The sequence below is a fragment of the Protopterus annectens genome, chromosome 11.part0 (assembly GCF_019279795.1).
Source record: "Protopterus annectens isolate FY-2018-M chromosome 11.part0, PAN1.0, whole genome shotgun sequence".
NCBI lineage: Eukaryota > Metazoa > Chordata > Ceratodontiformes > Protopteridae > Protopterus > Protopterus annectens.
The window spans coordinates 892,858,364-892,882,192 of record NC_056745.1 but is presented as its reverse complement, the minus strand read 5'-3'; positions in this window follow the sequence as shown (position 1 = coordinate 892,882,192).

Sequence of the window (23,829 nt, the reverse complement as noted above, 5' to 3'; positions counted from 1 at the left end):
CCCATTTAGTGTTCTTTGTCGTAGACCTACCATCAGTCATACACCTTTTGGTATGACTGTCACATGGTTTGCAACATGTCATCACTGCTTTCTGCATTGGGTATGTAATATATTATTCATAGGTTCATAGGTTCATAGGTTGGTACTAGGCTATTGGCCCTACGGCCTATACAAGCCTAGCCATAACAATTCCCTGGCTATTTCTTCCCACACTATTTACTTCCCTGGACCCTCGTCTAGCAGGGCAACTGACCTTCATATGCAGTTGCACCTCTTGTGTGATTGTTGACCTTCATATGCAGTTGTACCTCTTGTGTAACTGTCTTCTTTACCCTCACCCCACATCTGCTTTGCTTTCCTTGGGTGTGTTCCCCAAACACACTTGTCCTGCAACCATGATTAGCTACAGTTAGTATTGTTAAAGTGGCCATGGATGCTACTTCATCATAATTATATTTTTTTAATTTATTTATTTTGGTGGAATTCAATGGATTCTTCAAAAGAAGTATGTGAGTGTGTGTGTGTGTGTGTGTGTGTGTGTGTGTGTGTGTGAGTGTGTTTTGCATGCTCGCGCGTGTACATATACATACATATATATATATATATATATATATATATATATATATATGTATGGATTCACTTTATAATCTCGAAATACTAAAATACCGAATTTTAGTATCTCGAGACTATAAAGCCGAAAGCTCAAATAAATTATACCCACAACCACGAAATTCAAAATCCCGATCATTCACATACACACACAACCAAACAAACAAGCACACATACACCTACCTAATGACATTAAAACAAACAAAACAACACACACAAACACAACATAACAAACAAACACACCTACCCTACCTATAAGCAGGGGGGCAAGCCCCCCTGCACCTCCCATGTGGGAGGCTGTGCCTCCCACACCCCCACTACTTATATATACTAGCACTGAGGTCATACTAAACACACAAATACATAACACCTGCCAATAGACATACTCACACAAACTAAAATCCCTACCCAGTATCCTTACAAGAACACCACTTACCTGAATCCCCAGCTAAATCCACAAAGTGCACCGCACGTCATGAATGCGACAACACAGCGGCAGATTTGACATTTTAACATTCGATATTATGCAGTTTTGCGTAACTGCACTTTCGACTTTATAGTCTCAAATTTCTAAAATTCGATATTTTAGTATTTTGAGATTATAAAGTGAAACTATATATATATATATATATATATATACTATCAAAATGTGGAATGGCATTTACACAAAACTGGGATGGAGAAATGTGTGTTTTCCAGTTTCCGTAATGCCGATCTGGAAATGTTTGAATCCTCATTAGCGAATGGTTGTGTGCATTCACTAATATGTGATCGACGTTCTGATAACAGATCACACAACAGTGTGGAATGGGAAATCTACCCTTTTCCTCACTGTAGTGCAATCTTAGAGGTGGAATATTTAATATGCATGGGGTGTGGGGGCACAGGTGGGCTTGGCACCCTGTAAAAACCTTATCGGTAACATGGAATTTTGACATTGGAACTTTCGGTGTTCGAATGTTGATTCCCGATTCTGTGGTTACCATTTCTGACATTTTGGTAATTCTGTATTACCAATTTCAGATAATGAATTCGATCAAAAAGTGGAAAATTGTTTTGATTTTCCACATTTTGATAAACTATATATATATATATATATATATATATATATATATATATATATATATATATAGATATACACACATACACAAAAAATATGTGTGTGTGTGTGTGTGTGTGTGTGTGTGTGTGCATGCACATGTGTGATAGAATACACAAAATATTGTGACTATTCCTGGTTTTATGGGACTATTACCAATGCCACTGTTTTGACTACCTGTTGAGTGCATATATTGCCAATGGAAATATATCACCTTATGGGCATTTTTTCTTTGGGATACGATTTTGTACTATATGACTATAGCTGTGCTGACATTGCTGGTTATTTGTTGTATCTGCATTAATCTCAGATATGCTCATCAGACCAGAACACATTTGCATATTACTAGATTTCCCACAAATTTTACATGGAACTTAGTGCACTCAATCAAATTGCATGAATCTTTTGGAATCTGGCCCATAGTGCCTAGAATTTTCAGTAATTCCCAGTACTAGCAGTGTTACTGTATATTGCACTCTGGACAGGAAATGGTACAGGGAGAGAAAGTCAATAAAATGTTTCTAAGTGAAATGTAAGCTTTGTAATACAATATTTAATCTGTGATGTCTGTTGTAATATGCATAGTGAACAGTTACAGGTGGAATAAAAGTTTGGCTGTTATTTGGCTTTAGACACCCCAAGAAGTCAGTCAGTCATCCACCCTCCATCCTAATTTATGTGCTTGCTCTTGCATACATTAAAAGGTTTGCCTTGTTGGTAGTGACTAGAAAGGATGACTTTCAATTATTTCATCTAAAGCTACTTTCTAGATTGATTTCAGATTCATTGTTTATGTAAGCATTGCTATTAAACAATATTATCAGATTCCTTGGAATAATACCCTTGTAATAGAGAAGACTTTAACTCTGTTCCTGAAAAGTAAGTTTAGCACATGGAATCGGTCCAGGTTTGACTTAACCAATGAAATCAATTACTGATTTTAGAAGTTAGAAAAAGTTACTTCTGCGGCCCTTGTTTAGAAGCTAGATCTGAATGCATTAGAATGCATCTATAGTAAGTGATTTACTCAACATATTTTCAAAACTGCACATTCCTGAATGCCACAGCAAGATGAAAGGTAAACTTTAAATATGTTTCAAGTTAAATTTTAATCATTACGACATAATGTTGTAAGGGAAGGAAAATATTATGCCCTAGTAAAAATCATGTACCAGCTGTAAGAAGTAACTAATGACAGCAAATAAAGAATAGAGACAGTATGTATCCTAGTGCTGAATTTAATCAACGGTTTTCAAAACACGTTCACATTTTAAGCTAGTTTAAGTTAAACAGAATGTCTGAGGTGACCTTTTAAGTTTCTGGAGACATGTTGTTCTAGGCAATAGATCTGAAGGCAGCTGCATGCCAAAAAATGAGAAAATTACATATTTTTAGAACATGTATCCCAATTGTAAACTGCAAAATACTTCAGGATAATAATCTTAAACAGGAATTTGGAGCTTGCTTAACTTTCCCATGGCTAAGAGCATAAACAAACATGGGTCTACAATACTATTAATCAGTGCAAGTAATTTTTTTATGGTTTCACTACATTCAATATGATTCCGATATGAGATAAAATATTGACAAACCTAGCCCTAAGAGGTCCTTTACATTGCAGTATTAGTGGAATAGTGCCTTCAATGAAATGTCTGATATCACCTTCATAGTGGCTTTACTTTCATTCAGATTAAGATGAAAATCAATACATCTAGTTGAAAGTTGTACAAAACACTTAATCAGAACTGGATTGTGAATTAGAAGAGGGAGGACAAATGTAATAAACTGTATTACCATTAGAATGAAAAAGAAGAGATAGCAACATAATGAAGAAAAAAAAAGGATAACAATGCAGGCATACTTGATTTCAGATATCAGAAAGTAGGGGAGTATTGAGGTAAGATGTATGCTGTTCTGTGAACACTGTTTCAGCATGGCTCCAATGAAAATGGATGGGACACAACAATTAAATCAGTACAAACATGGTCAACTAAGCTCCAAAATGACACTAAAGGTTAGCTAAACCACTGACTAACAAAGGGCTTCAAAAATGGTGAAAAAACCTCAAAACAACAACTATATAACCATATAGACACTTACCTCTGAGGTGCGGGTGACTTCCCAGATGAAACTCCAATGCAACCATCCGCAAAATCGAGGAGGTATACATTACCAAGGGGATTATCAGGGAGGCAAACAAGACTGATACCATGGACTTACAAATATCTAAATCTCAATTCTCAGCCATATCCACTCCAGAAAAATAAATTATTTCCAAATGAAAGAGAACTAACAGACAACCAGAAGGACAAAAGGGCATAAGTAAATTGAAAGCGGAACATTTCCCGGAGTTGGAAGACTTCAAAATGATGCTGCAGCCATTACAATCAGTGATTCAACAACTATGAGAACAACTGCAATCTTTTGGTAACACAATGAACCATATAGCAGACAGATTAGAAAAAAACAGAAGCTGAAACATTAGAAAATGAAATAAAAATAAATCAGATATTAGAAACATCACAATCTAACACTAAAATATTTCAGGAACTGCAAAACAAATCCTTTTTGAAGTAAGAAGCAGAAGAAGCAACATCTTGGTGCAAGGAATACCCGAAAAATAGTCAACACTAACCAAAGTTTTACACCAAATTACTGGCTACCTCCTGGAAAACCAGGCTGAATCCAACCAAATCATTATTGAGAGAGCACATCATGCATTAAGAACACCATGGTCACAAGATCAAGCGAGAACAGAATTACTTTCTTTGGAGTCACTTAAAGATGCAAAGCAAGCCTTCATAAATGCTTTCGACAAAATACCTGAATGAAGTTTGACTGCTGAACTATTGTAAGAAGACCACATGCAAATATTAATGGATATACTGGTAATGGTGAAACCAAACTGTGTTAACCAAAGAACTGTAAGCTTGGGACAAAAGAGTATATATGTGTTTTGTATTTTGATATTATCTGCACTTGTTTTACCCTCTTAATGACCGTGTGGTCACCTGGGTTTTGTTTACATATGACATCGTTTTTACAGTGCATTTTCTTCCATTTTTCATAGGGGGTTCCATGTGAAAGTGCTCTCATGTACTGGAGCCATTTTCTCTGTGTGAAAGTTAGCATCAAGTTGGTCTTGAATGAAGTCTCCCTGTTAAAAGCATTATTTAATGTCTGCATGCTCAATATCAATGGAACCAAACTACTTTAAGTTTGGGATAAAATATTATATGTAATGTGTTTTTATTTCAATATTATTTGTGCTAGCTTTACACTTTAAATGACAGTGTTGATCGCCAGGGCTCTGTCTATAGATAACAGTGTTTATACAGTGCTCATTCTTCTGTCTTTCAGAGGGGAATCCCTGTGAAAGTGCCCTAATGTAATGGAGCAATTTTTCTTTCTATGTGAACAGCATTAAGTTGGTCTTATTAAAGGAAATCAGTCTATTATCAATATTACCTGCTGACCAAATATTGAATATCTGTGGATATATTGCAAATGCTGATTTCCAGGATTTGCCAACTAAATAATTGTACCTTCATGACAAATTATGGGTATAATTGCATATGTGTTTTGTATTGGAGTTCTGTCTGTGCTGACATAATCATTATTAATGGTCGGGTGGTCTCTTGGGTCCTATATATACTTGTCAGAGTTTATGCAATATACTTCCTGACATTTTACCATATTGTAGAACCTGCAAAGTATTCTCATGACTCTGAGCTATTTTCTATGAGAATGGAAGGATTAAGGTTGGGCCTTGCTTTTAAACTGCATTTGTCTTTATCACTTATAACATACTGCTACTGATCTTATCATTCAGATAAAGAAAAAGAAACCAACAAGTTAAATGTTATCTCTTCTACTAAAATGATGTGTGTATTTGTTTATAGTTACCCTGTTCGAATTTACATACTTGTTTGATAAGTATCCCTGCTACTTTTTCTATATAGTACAAGTTAACACTTCATAAGGGGACTATGCAACTTGATTTTGTGGAGTTTTTGGCATAGTCATGCTATTTAAGATTTACTTAAAAATGTTTTTATATTGAATTTCATGGCAAATATGTTGGAAAATGAAGAACACACATGGATGCAAGAATATAATGTTACTTACGTATATGGTTCTTTATACACTTTTAGTTTATTCTCTTCCTGGCTTGTTTGGAGTGTGGTTAGGCACAGGTTGGTAGCAGGAATAGAAGAGTACAATGTGTCATTTTCTTATATTTAAACTGATGTGATAAAAAATGGTTATTATGGTCTCTTAAAACAATATTTCTTTATCCATTGGTACAATTTTAATTGGCGTGTTAATGTGGACAATTAAATGCCTATTTAACTCCTTTCAAACTCAATAAATGTTGTTTCACATCTTCTACAAACTACTTTATAGCATGTAGCCTACACTGAGCTGATCTCTGCCTAACATATAAAGCTATGTCAAACCCAGAGCTTTTGGACATGCCACACCAAAAGAAATCCCGATCCCTCCGAGCTACACGCTCTAGGGACCTAAACTTTGTCACCACAATAAACAGGACATGCTGGAGGGATAGATTCCTATCCCAGAGACTTCCCATACTCTGGAACAAGCTACCCATCTGTGTCAAGCAAAGTTCCTCATTAGCACTCTTCAAGAAAAATCTTGATGACTGGATGGGAAATAGGAAATACATCCCCGGGATCACTTCTGTGGCTCTGCTCGACAGGGGCACAGGAAAATAACTTTTTTGGGTGGCATAAGCTAAGGAACCTTGTTGGCTAGGCTTACTTAGGCCCTTGGGCCAATAGCCTAGTACCTACCTATGAACTTATAAGACCACTATCCCACAAAACTGGCTTGACAGATCAAATGTATCATGAGATGGCTTTAAACATATGGTAATTAAACATATAATGCGCCATAAATTAATAGTTAGCAACCAAAGCAAATGATCTTATTGCTCACAGTTGTAGAAAACACTTTTTGATACATGCTCTAATAATTTCAACTAGACACATGTACATGTTAAGCTATGTTAACAAAGAAAAGATTTATTACTGAAGTCTTGTTTTTTTTTTTTTTTTTTTTTTATTTTTATCTTTGAGACCATACAGTTATGTCCTGTTGTCACTGTATTAATTGAACTCATGTTATGGCACTTGGCACTCATTGTATATAGTTGTTATGTTAATAGTTTCTTTTTTCTGTTAATTTTCCATTGTGTTACAAACATAACATTTTCTTTGTATTTGTGATTGTCCCATGTTGAAGACGTTTTTGATATTTCTTCATGGAAATCCAAATAAACATATTGGGGAAAAAAAGAAAGTAGAGGAGCTTTATACATTGAGCATGAAATGGGGGTCAGAAGTCTAATCAGTGATTTGTGAACTCAACTTATGGTAGCTAATGATGTGAAAGGTTGTGTTGCCATTTTATCAGGATCACATTCATTCATTCAAAACACCCTTAGAGATACTGACAGTTTGAAAATGAAGATTATACCAAGTATCATCAGATAAAATGAAGGGAACCTTCTGCAGAATGCCTATTGCTGGGAAAATTCAGAAACATGCCTGTAATTTAAGCAGCATTGTTAGTGTTTTTCACATTATATCTGAAAGAGGCAAACAGTGGTGGCATATAATGAGTCTACTCAGATCAGGCTGCAGCCATTTTAGGAGTGTATCTGGAAGAAGAGAACAGAATACTAACAGAGGGCAGAAGCTAGCATGTTTTAAAAACATGAAACTATGAAGGCGTTATTAACTCAAATATATATTGATATTGACATCTTGCCCTATTTATGTTATCACTGCCAAGGATTATGCTGTTCTTCTATTTTTCTCCTCCTACTGTGCCACCTTTTGTCTTACCATGACTTAATAATATCTCTCAACATCTCCCCAACAGTGTCCCAACCATCTATCCATACTTCCTCTTTACACTCTCAACACATTGCTCCAAATCTATTTGATGTCGCCCCTCACATCTCCTCCAAATATAGACTGATTAATTGTACTTCAACTCAAACCAAAACAAAATTAAGTGCATGCATTCTCTCCAAAGGACAAGTATGCATAATTCCCCAATATACTAAAATATTCTTGGAGGAAATATACACCCTAATCCCGGTGCCACCTCTCATAATGAACACAAACATGATTCTCTACCACACACTTGTATAATCAAACAACAGACAAGCCCTAATCCTGGTGATCTAATTTTTGCTGCAAAAAATGTTAGAAGTATAAGAAATAAATCTGATGAACTACATGCCTGGATTACCCAACATAAACCTCATCTTCTTGCTGTAACTGAAACATGGCTGAAACTCAGCATAAACATCTCCAAAGTTAGACCTCCTGGCTATAATTTGTTTTCTGTAATGACTGTATAAATAGGGAATGTGGTGGTATTGCTTTAATATTTCCCAGTACCTACCACATTTCCCCTTACAACAAACCAAGACCAAAATTAAATTCAGCAGAGCTTCTTATTGCTTTCCTCAAAATAAAGAGTTATAAACAAATATGTATTATTGTCCTTTATATCCCTCCTGGTGACAATACAGCTATACTGGAAGATATCCTACATTGGATATCCATAATATTTTTACAAGAAAAAAATTTACTAGGTGGTGTGAATGTCAATTGGTTGGACATAAAATCTAACTCCTCTACATCTAGCACAAATTTATACGATTTCACACAACTAATTAATAGCCTTACACATTATAGCAAGACATCACAGGCACAATGTCGGATTCTCTCAGTGATCATCTCCCAATCTGTACAACTAGACATCTCACACATCCAGTTAAACAGCATATTTATAACACAAGTAACCTTTCCAAGTTTAACCCAGAAATGTTCATTACTGCACTGTCATCTATTAACTGGAACTTCTTAAAAATCCTACCCTTAGATGATGCTGTAATGGAATTCAGTACAACTTTTCTAAATATTCTAACTAGCCTCGCACCTCCTAGAAGGAAGTCTGAAAACACATAATGCAATTTGGCTATCCAAAAAGAGTAGAATGCTAATGCAGGATAGAGAAAAGGCATGGAAAGAATGTCATGAATATAAAACACCCCAATATCCTGAAAACTTCAGAATGTTTCACAATCATACTAAATAGCAAGCAAATGAATACAAAAACTATGCTATAATAACTTTCAGAGTAATACTAAACATAACCCAAAAAATTTGGACATCCAATCACAAAATTTTAAATCCCAGCCAAAAAATCAACACAAACCCCTCTCCCGATAATCCACCACTTGAAACTGCAATGCAGTTTAACTCTTATTTTATAGATAGTATAGCATCTCTAACCAACTTCAGCATCTATTCCCAACCCTGCCCAACAGACACACATCACCATATCCACTTTCACCTTCAAACCTGTGCCCACATCCTATATAAAACTACTCTTAAAGAAACTTAAACCATGCTTCTTCTAAGCTGATGACCTTCCAAGTGAGTACCTTAAAATTCCAGCCAATAGCATTGCCTATCCTGTCTCAATCCTTACAAATAATTTAATCCAGGAATCCCATTACCTCTGGAAAAAGCCACATGTTATCCCTCTGCACAAAAGAGGAAATTCAACAGACATTAATAACTTTAGACCTATAGCCATTATACCAACCCTCACCAAAATTTTTGAAAAATGAATTCAAAAACAATTGCTAGACTCTCTCCTGCAGAAAGAACTCATATACACAACATGGCTTCTATCCTTCCCATAGTACTACCACTGCCCTAACATATATATATATATATATATATATATATATATATATATATATATATATATATATATATATATATATACTGGCAATAAAGCTACAGATAATGGTAAAGTAGTCCCTTCCTCACTTCTACACACGTCTAAAGCCTTTGATACAGTTTGTTTGAGCAAACTTATACTTCAGATGTGCTCACTAGCCCTCTCTGAGCCCATCCTGCTGTGATTCAAAAGCTATCTGTCCAACAGGAATCAGTCAGTAAAATAGCACTCTACACTCTCTCCTAACCTCCCAGTTACCACTGGTGTATCACAAGGCTCTATCCTTGGTCTCTTCCTCTTTAACATTTTTATCAACTTCCTCTATACTTTCACACAACAGGACATCATAAAACAATACACAGATGATTCTACTCTCATTTGCACATATGACAACAAGGTACACCACCACAAAATTACTCAAGAAGCTTTCACAGCCACTGAAACATGGATTCATAACTCACAACTCATGCTCAACTCAAAAAAAAAAGACCAAATTACTTTGCCCCCCCTCAAATTTAATGTTTTCTCTCTTCATAATACAACCATTTAAGTTATTTCTCATAGCAGACTATTAGGAGTGATAGTGGATGATAATCTAACATTTGACCTGCATATACAACATTGCATAAGAAAAAACCCATGAAACTCTAGGGAGCCAAAAACTTTCTCACTAATGCAACTTAAACTACACTACTACATATCTCCTCCCCACTCTTCCTTATGGATTTCCCATACTAACCTCCAGGCTTCACACAAATTTAAACTTGAACAATGCTATAAAGTTGCTAAATTTGCAGCACATACCTCTTTCAGAACCTATCACTGTATAGCACTGAAAAGTCTAAATTGGTTAGAACTGATACATCAACTAATATATACACAACTTCTTACCACCTATAAAATTATCCAGCATCCATCTGCCTGTCCATCACTAAACAACATTTTACACAACTATGTTCCCAGTTGGTTATTGCTATCCAGGACCAAAAACTCCTGTGTGTCTACAAACCCAGCAAATCTGTTCGGCATTGTCTATACTCATACAAGTTACTAATGCCTGGAAATTTTTACCTGTATCCATCAGGTCCAAAACCTCCTTGCCATTCCAAAACCTCTCTGAAAGACTTCCTAGCTAAAATCTGACTATGTTCTTTATCAAAACCAGGGATAAACTAGATGCCTAAATGTGAACAAGTACCTTTTCTTTCCTTATACCGCCTTACACTCCCTTCTTCACTTACTTACTGCTTTCTAATTCTCTTCCCTGACTTTCTATCTAAATATAACATTAAGCATGTTTTCCCTCACTTCATTTTGAAATTTTTTTTGAACTTTTGAAGACTATAAAATTATTGTTCTTAAATATTTTGTAATAATTTGGAGCTTTTCTCCCCAGACCTCCACTGAAAATGGGCTTCTACCTAGTCAGATTTTCCCAGTAATCAAATATCAATATATAAGTAATAAATAAATAAGTAAGAAGAAGCCATTGGTTGTGTGATAACAGAAATTTTGAAATGAGTATGAATAGATTATTATTAGATGGTAGTGATGTATTATTACTATCTTACAATAATACTATGTATCTCCTGAAGAAAAAAACATTAACAATATACACACACCACTATAATTTTGGAGTCTAATATTGTCCATCTTTTAATTATGGGGATATTCCTTTATCCTCTTAATTGTTTTACACTATACTTAGGAGAGCATCTTTATATAATAATATAACATTTTTTTAGATCAACACTCATTTTACTTAGAGTAAAAAAATGGATATATCACTCTTACATGTAAATGGCATTACCAATATAAATACTCAAAAGCATCCATGAAGTTCCTTTACACACTTCAGGTTCACAGGCTCATAATACATTTAAGGCTGGAGAGCCACAGAGAAGTTTAGTAAGATCACCTTTGTAATGATAAGAATAGATTAGGATGCCATGGACAGAATATTATTGGCATTAACAGTAGGCATGAACTAACAGTTACTCTTCGAATCACTGAGGTTTCTGTGAATGATTTAAGGGAGGTGCATAGCTTGATGTGAAGACAGAATATGTTTAAGAAGTGTAGAATACATTGGGTAAGGAACTTAACATACAATCAGGTACTGTTCATCATACAGAGTTGGGGGTATACCCTTTGGTGCTATTATTAGCAGAACTAATAGCTATATAAAGGTGAAAAGGTAAAATGTAAGGAATTTTTCATAGTACAAAACTCTAGGCAGAGATCATGTCTAAGCAGTCTGTAAGATACTGAGTAGAAGGACAGAGTTTTCTGTCTGTTGAGTAGCTTATGTTGCTTAATCCAATAATTTTCTAAATAGGAATTTTTGGGGGTGTTCAAGTTGTGCCAGGTGCTTTGCAAGGCATGTGCTGAAGTAGATATTGTATTCAATAATGAGTCTGTTAAGGGAAGAGTAAAATGAACAAGGATATCCCTGGATCTAAAAATGATACTACTGTAGGTAAGCTGTCTATGGGTGGCAGAAGGACTTTCTAAATGCAGCTGAGACATGTTGGTTCAGAGAGAGTTCATTGTCAATGTGGGCATGCAGACCTCAGATGTCAATGTCTGTGTTAAGAGGAGTGCCAGAGATATAATAAAATGAAGGCTTGCATGTATTACCAGGGGTATCTATGCTATACTTCTTAGCATTTAGGGTGATTCCATCATTAACACACCGGGCGTTATTTTGATATAGAGCTTTCTGAAGAATGTGGGTGTCAGGGAATAGCATCCACTTTACAGTAACCCACAGACGTGGCTATCCATTGACTATAGAGGCCTGATTTGATTTTGCCTTTGAGAAATAAATGTTGAACAGGAGTGGACTGAGGTGATAATGAAACAGGAATGGTTGATGAAATATGGAGAGAGTAAGATTTTGGATGCAGGTCCATATGGAAAATAACAACAACCATGCAGAATAATGCATTCAAAAAGTAGAAGAAAGTATTTTAAGAACTAAGCCAATATGACAATGAATAAAGGAGATTTTACATTAAGGATGAATGCAAATAGAGGTATAGAAAATAGGTAAGAGTGGGGCTGGAATCTACTGGAGAATATAAACAATGGAATTGATGTATTGGGAACAAATAACTAGAGATGGAAACTTAATACATTGGGAAAAGGATAAGCAAAAGTTTGAACTGTAGGTCAGAGACTGTCTTCCCTACCAGGGAGTGATAACTGAGTATAGACAGAGCAAATGGAAGTTGCTGTTAAAAAGGAATCATTAACGGAACATAAAATATTAAGGAATAACTATAAGAATCAGTTAGAGAATATTAAAAAAAAATGTTTAGGAAGAAAGACTGGAAAGCTAATTTGAGAGTGGAACAGAAGTTGCTGTTAAAAAGCAATCATTAATAGGGCGTATAAAATATTGAGTGATGACTATAACAATTAATTAGAGGTCATTAAAAATTTGTGAAGAGAAACTGGTAAGGCAATTTACAGAGGAGCAATGGGTATATATATATATATATATATATATATATATATATATATATATATATATATATATATAGCTTCCAAATATGCAACAAATTCTAGAAGGTTTAGGATTTTTGATTTGAGTGTATGTATATATATATATATATATATATATATATATATATATATATATATATATATATATATATATATATATATATATTGTACTCCAAACAGATTTCAGAGAAATTTTCCTCAGGCAAATAACTAATGCTGAAGATCTGTTGGGGAAAAAAAGATGCAGTTTGGAGTACATTCACTGAGAATACAATGAGTTGACAGAGTACTTTGTTGGGGAAGCACATGGATGTGGTTGTAACTAAGGAGATTATTCCTTTCAGTTGGGCTATAGATCTGAATTGTCCAAACATTGTATGGCCTTAGTAACTTTAATGTTATTGCCTGGTCACAAAAACAGCTGCTAGAAAATGGAAATCAAATTCTAAACCATCTGTAATAGAAATACTAACGATTGTAAAGGAGATAAAGTGGGATCCTATGAATATGGAAGAATCAAATTACATAGAAATTCTGATACCCTCCCAAGTACTCCTCCCTACTATATACCTTTAAGGCAAACTCTACTTTATCTAAATCATTCCTCTACAATTTCCATATTCTCACAACCTCTTAAGTAAACATTTTTATTCTAGTCTCTGTTCTTAGCTCACCAATCTGACATTATCAGTGTCAGAATTTCTACTCCAGTGATCTATTTCCTACTTGCCTGCAACTCTTACAGAAGCAGCATTGTGTTCCATTGTATAACTAAGGTGTGGTTGTAAACCACTTTTTTGTATCGTATCCATTATTGTAATATTTTTTGTCTTCTCCTTTACAGCTTTGATTGTAGTTCTACATATAATTTTATCAAAGTACACTGTAATATTTTATATTTTGCAGTGGAGCTTTTCATTCCAGTCCAGTCCTCCACTGAAAAAGGGTAATTTTTGACTGAGATGATCTTTCTCACTAAAAAATGCAAATAAATAAAAAAATAAAGAAACATAAATAAATAGAATTGTTGGAACAATACATGCAGAATAATGCTCATGGAAATAGGAGTGAGATTTGAGGGAATGCAATAACTGAGTAATTTATATAATGTTGGCATGAATGATAATTGTTAAAAAAAAAAAAAAAATATATATATATATATATATATATATATATATATATATATATATAAGGTATCAAATAATGAAAATGTATTATGGTTTGTGTTATGTGTCATTGTTTAAAATATGAACATTTAAAAAGGTGTTTAAAAAACTGTAAAACTGTTTTCATAGTGGGTGGGAAGGGAAGCCATTTTTTTTTACAAAGCATCATGATCTAGAGGTGATTTAGTATGGTACACCTTGCTCTTAAATCTTCTCCTGTAATGTTCTTATTCCTATTCATCATGTCCCATTATTCATTAATGTAGTTCTCCTCACTTGCAAAACCCTAACTCAGAAAACAAACTTCCAAGCCAGTTACATTGCCCTATGACATCTTAGTGCTGAAATCTCCACCTAACCTCCCCATATCATTCTTCTCTTTTATCCATTTCCTATGTTTACTGACATCCATTTTGTTTCGCATTGTTTAAGCTACTGTCCACCTCCAAAATATTTTTGGTTATCCAATTATTTATTTAACCTTATAGTTTTGTTAGTCAGGTTTGAGCATAATGTCTTTCAGTGCATAACATCACACTCATAAAGTTCATTGCAGTTTACAAATTTTCATCAGTTTTTTAGCCACTAACTTTACCAGTTTGTATTGTGCATCTGTTTTCATCAAGTCATCATCTCATTGTGTTACTGGCCTAGTGACCAGGGGTAAGGAAGCCCTTTGCCATTTTCTTTATTACTGTTACTATTTCTTAAACACCCAATTTAGAGTTTCATGTGGTTCTTGCACTGCATGGTTAAAACACTGATATAGAAGCAGAGATACTTCAATTTTAGCCTATCTTTTCATCTTATTTTAAAATCAATATTAAGTTGTTTTGTTTTTTTTAAATAAAAAAAAACTTTTCCCCTTTCCAAAACATCTACAAAATAATTATTTTATTATTTTATTAGTAAAGTAGCTGTGCTAGCCAAATAATTAACTCATAGGTTCCTATTAAAATCATCAGGACATTTAGCCCAAAAGTGAGCTGTCATGCTATTTATTATCATGATATCTCACCCCTAAACCACAAATACAGTAACAGTGCATAGGTAGCCAACCCATGTCCTAGTACTATGAATGTTAGTCACATATAAGCAATTGCTCTTAGCAGGTGATCAATGTGTTTTACCAGCTATCTATAGTCATTTGATTACATATTACTGAAAGTTACACATGTAGATATTCTAGGACAGTTTTCTCTTGCAGGTATTTTTTTTTTTATTTCTGATAGGAACTCAGAGGGGATTGTAGGCAGTGGTAACAGTCGATTCTGCCCACAGCAGAATGCATGTCTATTCTCCTGCTTTAATCCTTTTTATTTTTACTGTCATCAGTGTGGTGGATGCTTTGTACTGATACTTGGGATGCATTATTATTGCAGGTTTTTATTACTTTGATCATAGAAGTTGCTATCTTTTGGGAAAAATGTAATCATTGTAGTGGCTCAGTGGGGAACAGACTATAGTGTTTTATAGCTTCAAATTTAAATACATTACTGTGATGTCATGTTTGTTCTTCCTTTTTTTTGGCAGAAAAGCAGTTAATTCACAAGGGAATGGCAACTCTGCACACTGTCTAAAGCAAAATACACTTGCGATTATTTTAAATTTTACTTTTATGTCAGTCAACATAGGGATGGGGTAACCTTTAACAGCAAATGGAATACAATGTGGTGTCTGTTCTTTCACCACTTCCAGTCATCGTATCAGAATTGATTGTTAGAACTGGCAGTTTGGAGATGCAGTCTGTGGAAGAAAGCAAGGAATACTTAGGGTGATCATAGTAAAGTGATAACTGTTGTGGCTTGATAGAGTAGGGTGGGAAAAATGTCTAGTGTCTGAGAGCTACAAGTTGAAATACATTCCTGTGATAATTTTTCATTCATTTTCATACAACATAACATTACACAGAAAGTTGCTGTCCTTTGATGAGGAAGGGAATTGAGGGATGTGTGAAAACATAGGGCAGTTATATGATCTGGTTATCTTAACAGCCAGGTAAACTTCATTACTGAGGCCATATTGCCTTTAACTTTTTCTCAATCACACATAGAGAGATATGCACAGAAAGAGGTTATCTTGTTTTGGAGGCTAAATGTACTGAAATGTTATTACATCAGAAATAAAACACCTGTTTATTTTACCAGAACCTTTTTCCACTTGCAACATGTCATAAATGGCATACTAAATGTTTGAGTAACTAACGTAGTGGAATTAAATTCTGCATAGTGCTGCACTGAAACCCTCAATGGTAGAGTGGAACAATTATATGTTTTTTGTAGCTGATCATTCTGTTGCTACTGTTAGAAAGTTATGTAATGATATCTTGAAAAGTGACGTAGAAATGACCTTTTATAGATAAGCACTATATAAGTATGTTTAGAGGTGTTCATTGCTTCAGTCTGACATTTTGCAATATACTTGATTTAAAATGTGTGCACTGTTTTGAAATCCTTCTCATTACACAGAACATAGTAGTAGTCTAGAATGCTTTTCTTTTGAGTTGTCTTTAGCTCAGATGTAAAATTCTCTGTATTTTACTATGAAAATAATACTTTTTCATTTGCAGCATGCAGTGGATACAGTGCCATGCTTTTAATCAGGTTTGGTTTCAATTTCAGAAGTATGCCACATTGTAAGCTGTAAAGTTGAAATTGCAGGAAATGCATTTTGTAGTTGACCACTCTGTTGTTACTACTCTGAAAGTTTCATAATGTAATCTCAAAGGAAACAAAGATACAGCCTTTCTAAGACATGCTCCAGTGGCTTTAATTTATATGTGTTTACTGCCACAGCTTGCTATTTTGCATTACACTTTTCATTGTGGGTGCTGTGCTAATTTTCTGCCCTGTATCCTGAGTACAATAATGACTTAAAATACTTCTTTACTAACTGTGTTTATATCAGAGGTAATAATCCTTTAACATCTCCTGTATACAGAAGTTTTTGTTACTGGATTTATGACCTTAGAGTCTTATACAGTAAACTTCTGTATGATAAGATATGTACCTGTATATTTTCAGCTGGAGTTATCATACAGGTACACTTGGATCATATAATCATGATATGCTATTATATTATTCTGATAAATCTATGATAGTACTTCATTCAGTTCTAAAAATTATATTTCAGTACTAATACCAAGTCATATAGCCACTCAAAGTTTCTGCTTTTACAATATATTTCACAAAATTGCATATTTTTCATTATTTCAATCTAACACTCTCAGTGTGTATCTGAACCATGCCATCAGTGTTTGCTTAGGAAATGAGAGACAACAATTGTACTATTTTCTAGGGAAAAAAATATTTCTCTTATTTTATGTTATAGCCAAACACGCATCTTACATGCTGTGTCATGTATGCACATATTTGATATTCATTAATCTACTTTCCCTAAATGCTATTATACTGTGCAAGACAAAACAAACATGGGATTATCTAAAGGGGTTTTGCTTTGAAAATTTAATAAAATATCATGAAGCAAGAGAGAGATATTGCTATTTGAAATCACAGGGAAATTCATGTAAGAATTGCTTTAGTAAACTGACACAGTGCAACTTCTAGAAAACACTCAGTTGAAAACAAATGTGTAGCTTTCCATTCTCTTTAGAGTAAAATAGACAAAAGCTATCCAAAACATAACTATATAATTTTGTATATTTCAGAAGATTGCAGATATAAAAAGGAAAATTTCTTTCTGTGCAAAGGTGATTTTTTTCTTTCTTTGCATGTGTTGAGGCATAAAAACTTACATTAAAATTGATGTTTCATAAAAAAATCAAGATGAAGCTGTTTCTTTATCTTTGTGGGTAGAATCCCAGTCAAATGGGGTTTTATATGTAATTATGTAAGTAATATTCTTTGAAAATGCTATACATAAATTAACCCTTCAGAGGATGCAGGCATTTAAATGCAAAAGCGAAAATTACCAAAGACGGACAGTACTCTGGGAACAGACCTTGTAAAAAATGCTCAGCAATTAAAGCATTCAGAATCCAACATGATCCTCTTGTCCAGTCTAGTAATGTCACAAAAACAGTCTGTACTGCAATAAATGGAGTGAAGAAGCAGTAGTAGAATTAAGACTGAAGTATACAATGCCAAAAGACAAAAAACAATGTTTATTGCAAAACTTTCAGGTCACAAACACCCTTCCTCAGTGCTGCTATCATGAAAGTAAAAATACAACATTTAAATAGGAGTTCTTAAAAAACACATGATTACAGCCAGCCTATCACAGAATAATAATGATACCCCCCACATATTACAATATACACTTTGTAACAATCCATATGTATATGTAAAAAGTTATATAAAATCATTTAAAAATTCATATATAAATATATATGTGCACATACCATACACATATATATAAACATATACTTAAAACTATAAATTTTCTGCCTATTTTTTTACTAAAATGGGCTTCAGGCTAACAGCATTATTTAAACCAGGTAAAGAATCTGCCTGTAACCTAACTATCCATTTATACTCTTTTAGTGCAACCATATTGTTAATGTTATCACCCCTATTACTAACATATACTACATCAATAACTCTGAATTTAAATTGATGTTCTTGACCTTTTTCAGAAATGTGTTTACTTAATGCATTAGTTTCAATGTTTCTTCTAATATCAGACTTAATGTTCAACTATATGTTCTCTTAATTTCCTTATAGTTTTTCTAACATAGAATGATGAACATGAAGTACAAGTAGCTAAGTAAACAACATTAGTAGTATTACAATTTGCTGAACAATCAAACATATAGTCTTTATTAGTTGTGGGGTATTTAAAAATGCTATTCTCTGTATAAATATCTATACAACAACTGCAGTTTAGACATTTTGTAGTACCTGGTTTACTAAAAACATTTTTTATGCTGCCAGTTTGTTTAAAGTCCTTGTAGCACAACCTTCTCTTTAAATTATTTTGATTTCTGTAAGCAAAAAATGGTCTATCACCCCAAATTTGTCGTAGCTCAGGCATTGTCATCAAAATTGTCCAATTTCTTTCTATGATTTTCTTTACTTTAGCAGTTTTTATATTATAAGTAGTTAAATACCTTATTTTATCATTTTTGTTCTTCTGTGTTAATAGTACATTAACATTACTATCCAAGAATATAGGTTTAATACCATTATGTCTTTGATCACAGACTTCCTCATAAACCTCTTTCACCTTTCCTAAATCATATCCACTTTCATACAATTCTTGCATCATATCTTCTGCCTGTTGCCTAAAAATCTCATCTTCTGTATTGTCTACTTAGTCTAGTAACTATGCTCTTAGTTCTCCTGTGAATACATGAGGTACATGCATACTATGCCTATTTACATAGCGGTTTACTTGAACATCTTTCTTATGTACCCTAGTTTCTGTTCTTCCTTCTATTTTTTCTTATCTTTACATCTAAAAAAACTATCTTTTCATTTGAACTCTCCATTTTAAACTTTAGAAAGCTGGTAGCAGAGTTAAAATAAGCAATGTATGTATTTACGTGAGAAAGCAGTCATTTACAAACGTTTGGTAAAATATAACATTATTATTCAAAGCATTTTGTTTGCTATAAATGAATTTCTTCTTCCATTCATATAGTACTAAATTAGCATAAGTCTTGGCCATGGGAGTACCCATGGCCATACCTGCCAACTGCAAGGAAGGATCATTGTCAAACAAGAAATGTTTTTAGTTAGTACAAATTCCAGTAGTGTACAAACAGTTTCTATGTATCTGGCTTGTAGGCCTACTTCCACACTTAGATCGTCTCGTATAGCATCTATTCCATATCTGTTTGGTATTACTGTAAATAGGGACATAATGTCCAATGTAATAAAAACATAATCTATCTCTCTATGTTTGACATACCACTCAATCAACTTACACAAAAAATCTGCTGTATCTTTCAAAATACTAGGACATTTCTCTAGATATATTTTCAAATGTTTTTGCAAATACATAGAAATGGGCTCAGTTATTCAACCACCCCCTGAGACTATTGGTCGGGGGGGGTTAAACACATCTTTATGTATTTCAGGAATACCATATATCTGTGGTATTCTAGGGCATGGGACAGACAAATAATTAAACAATTCCACATTTATATCATTCATCAATTGTAATTCATAAATGGCCATATTTATTTCAGAAATATGTCTTTTTACTTCTAAAAAAGTTATTTTTCTAAAGGTCTCTACATCCTGTACCATTTCATTTAAAGATGCCATATATTTTACTCTGTCCATTATTACAGTGGCACCCCCTTTATTGGCCTGCTTTATAATAATTCTTTCATCATTTTCTAACTGTTTAAGGGCTATATTTTCTGCATATGACAAGTTATAATGTTTTTTATTACTTCTAGAATATAATTCTGTTAGTTCACTTTCACAGACATTACTAAATGCCACTAATAACGGACAACATACTGGTATAAATGTACTTAATTTCTTACAAACATTCTTTTCTTGTGCTGTATCTGTTCCAAAAATCAGTTTTAAGCTTAAATTTCACACAAACAGTTTCAAGTCTGTTAGCTCCTTTACAATATCATGACTACTTGTTGGGATAAATTTCAGTCTCTTTCCCAACACAGATAAATGTAATTCAGTTAAGTGATAATTAAATAAATCCACAGTACCTTTATCTTTATCTGAAGTGCATATTGTAATATGTGGAGTCTGAATTCCAGTCTAATAATGCGCAGTCAGTACAAATGGAATCTCTGACATATCACATTTCCGTTGTCTATTTTCAATCACAACACCATCTAACATCTTCTCTTTAATTTTTGTTTACACACTTCTCTGGTCTGTATCATGTCCCTGCTTCAACCACATTATCGTGTTTATGCCTGACTAACCAACATGGGCTAAGGAAGAATATTCTAAGTCCTATTAAAGACATTTCTATAGCAGTCTAGTCAAATAAAGTACAGTCAAACAGGTATTCTATTTGTTGTAAGACAACTAGGCATTCATGGCATGGCCAAGTTGCTTTGGCTAACATCATTTGCCAACAGATAGATCAGTGAACTAAACTGCATGAAGGGGAGGAGGAGGTATCACAAAGAATAATGAGGGGGGAGGAGTTATCACATGGGAGGCAGTAGCAAATAAGAAACAAACAAAAAAGAACCAGTCTATTATATGCATTTAGCACCAAAGGAATTCAGGGAGTAACACAAGCATAGGATGGTAGTAGAAGCCCCTGTAGACATGCACTCCTTGGATCCCTGTGATGGTTCAATGCCCACTATACTCACAACCATTCCCAGTGCTGCCTGTTCTTTCTGTCATCTTCACAATGACAGATAAGCATGTCTGTTCTTTTACCTAGAAATTACATCATTCAGTCAGTGCAGAGGATTACATTTATGGCTTGGTATTTTGAAGCTTTGTGTATGAAATTCGGTTGCCATGCTCTCCACTTTCATCTTGTGTTACAGGAAACAATGTCTTATGTGTAGATATTTTCCACATTCTCCATATGACAAGGTCCATGGAGCCTATTGATCTTCCCTGGTTAACAAGAAAGTCTGAAGAAATATTTGTAGATCATCACACATAGCAGCAAACTGCAAGTGTATACATTTTTCTGTATGTTCCTCCATTATCTTTTGCTTTTTCTAGAATCATTGAGCAAAGTAGTTGAGAAATATATTATTATGTGGTGGAGATCTTACTCATTAACTATTTTGCCTTCAGTGATATACTACAAGATCCAACATTTTATGAGAGACTGGAAAATATTCTGCACAGAAGTAGGCAGTCACTATTGTAAATGTTGGGACCACATGAACGAATCCCAAAATACAGAGACTGAATGGCAGAAAAACTAGACTTGCATATACCATGTCTGAATGGCCATTTCACAGAATATTCCCTTTTGTTTGAGATATGGCCCATGGGGGTGTGGAGAAGGGCTGGGGGTGGGGAGTTTGCTTTTACAGTAAAAACAAATTTAAAGGTGAAAAATGAAGTTTGAGATTTGGTTTCTCCTGCAGTTTCAGTCTTTTTGTTCTGTCTGTTGGCACACAACTTTATGAGTGCTGACTTTTCAAGATGGAGCCGTTGTAGACAAATGAGAGCTATGGAGATGACAGTTTGCTATGCTACTGTCAAATATATATAGGGGCATGCGAAGACAGTTGATTCATATAGCCAGTGGATAGTATTGCCTCAGTTTATGTACCATCTCCTACCCAGGTGATGAGTGAGGGAAGGAATGGAAAACACTGCTTAGCATGCTTCTCACGTGTGAGAGGTGTGTCTTATCATAGTAGTGAACCATCTGTTAAATTACAGTCCCTGTCAGTGAACTGTGCATTGGAGAGTTTGGCCTACAGTGTATTCATGTTTTAAACATAACTGTTCAGGCTCTGGCAACCCAGTGAAATATGCCTAAGTATTTCATAATGGAAGCATCTCATATCTTCCACAATCTTGAAATTATAGTCATTGTATGCACATTGTGCCCTTCAGGACTAAGCAAACCTCTTATTGTCAGGATCCCCTGTATTCCTTAATTTATATATTTGTAAACACGCCAAAGTATATTTAGCATCATCAGCTGCTCATCATGCCACATTTTCCATATCCACATTTAAACACATTTAAGTCATCTCACTGCAATCTACCTTAAAAATTAAATAAAATGCTGTGCTTTTAATTTAACATATCTTTACTAAAACATTTTTTATATAAATTCAGTATTATTAACACACTTCTTATTGATTATAATAATAATAATAATAATAATAATAATAATAATAATAATAATATATAACTAGTTTATGGCCCATCTCAATACCGGAAGATTGCCAAATTCTGGTAATAACGGCCACACAGGTAAAAAACGCACTCTCCAAAGCTAAGAATACAGCATCCATGGGACCAGATGACATCCCGGGCTATGTATTACATGAACTACAAAATGAACTGGCACCTCACCTATGTGTCATGTTTAATCATAGCCTCACCTCAGGCTTTGTGCCCACTGAGTGGCGCACAGCTACAGTTATCCCACTCCACAAGGGGGGATCCACCTTGGATCCCGGGAACTACCGCCCCATCAGTCTGACTAGCCTGATCTGCAAGGCCATGGAACGTATTATCATGGAACTTATAAACAAAGACATTGGCAGCCTTCAAACACTGAACCCCACCCAGTTTGGGTTCGTGAAGGGACGATCTTGCCTCCTGAACCTGACTGACTTCTTTGAATCAGTCTCCAGAGCTGTGGACGAGGGTAAGACAGTCCACACAGCCTATTTGGACCTCGCCAAGACCTTTGACACCATCCCCCACTCTGGGATCATAGATAGACTTACTCAGCTGGGTGTTAATCCCTACGTCACTCGATGGGTTGCCAACTGGCTTACTGACAGAACCCACATTGTAAAAGTAGCTGACTCCAAATCCAGGTCCAGACAAGTGACAAGTGGTGTACCTCAGGGTTCAGTCCTGGGACTGCTCTTGTATGGCATCTACTTTTCTGAAGTACAGGACAACACTAAGGGACTCTGGCTAACAAAGTTTGCAGATGACTGCAAACTGGGAGCCATTACTGAATCCCCAAATGATGTGGATATTCTACAAAAGGGCCTTACAGAAAAAGATGCTTGGTGCCAGAGCCATGGGCTGAAGC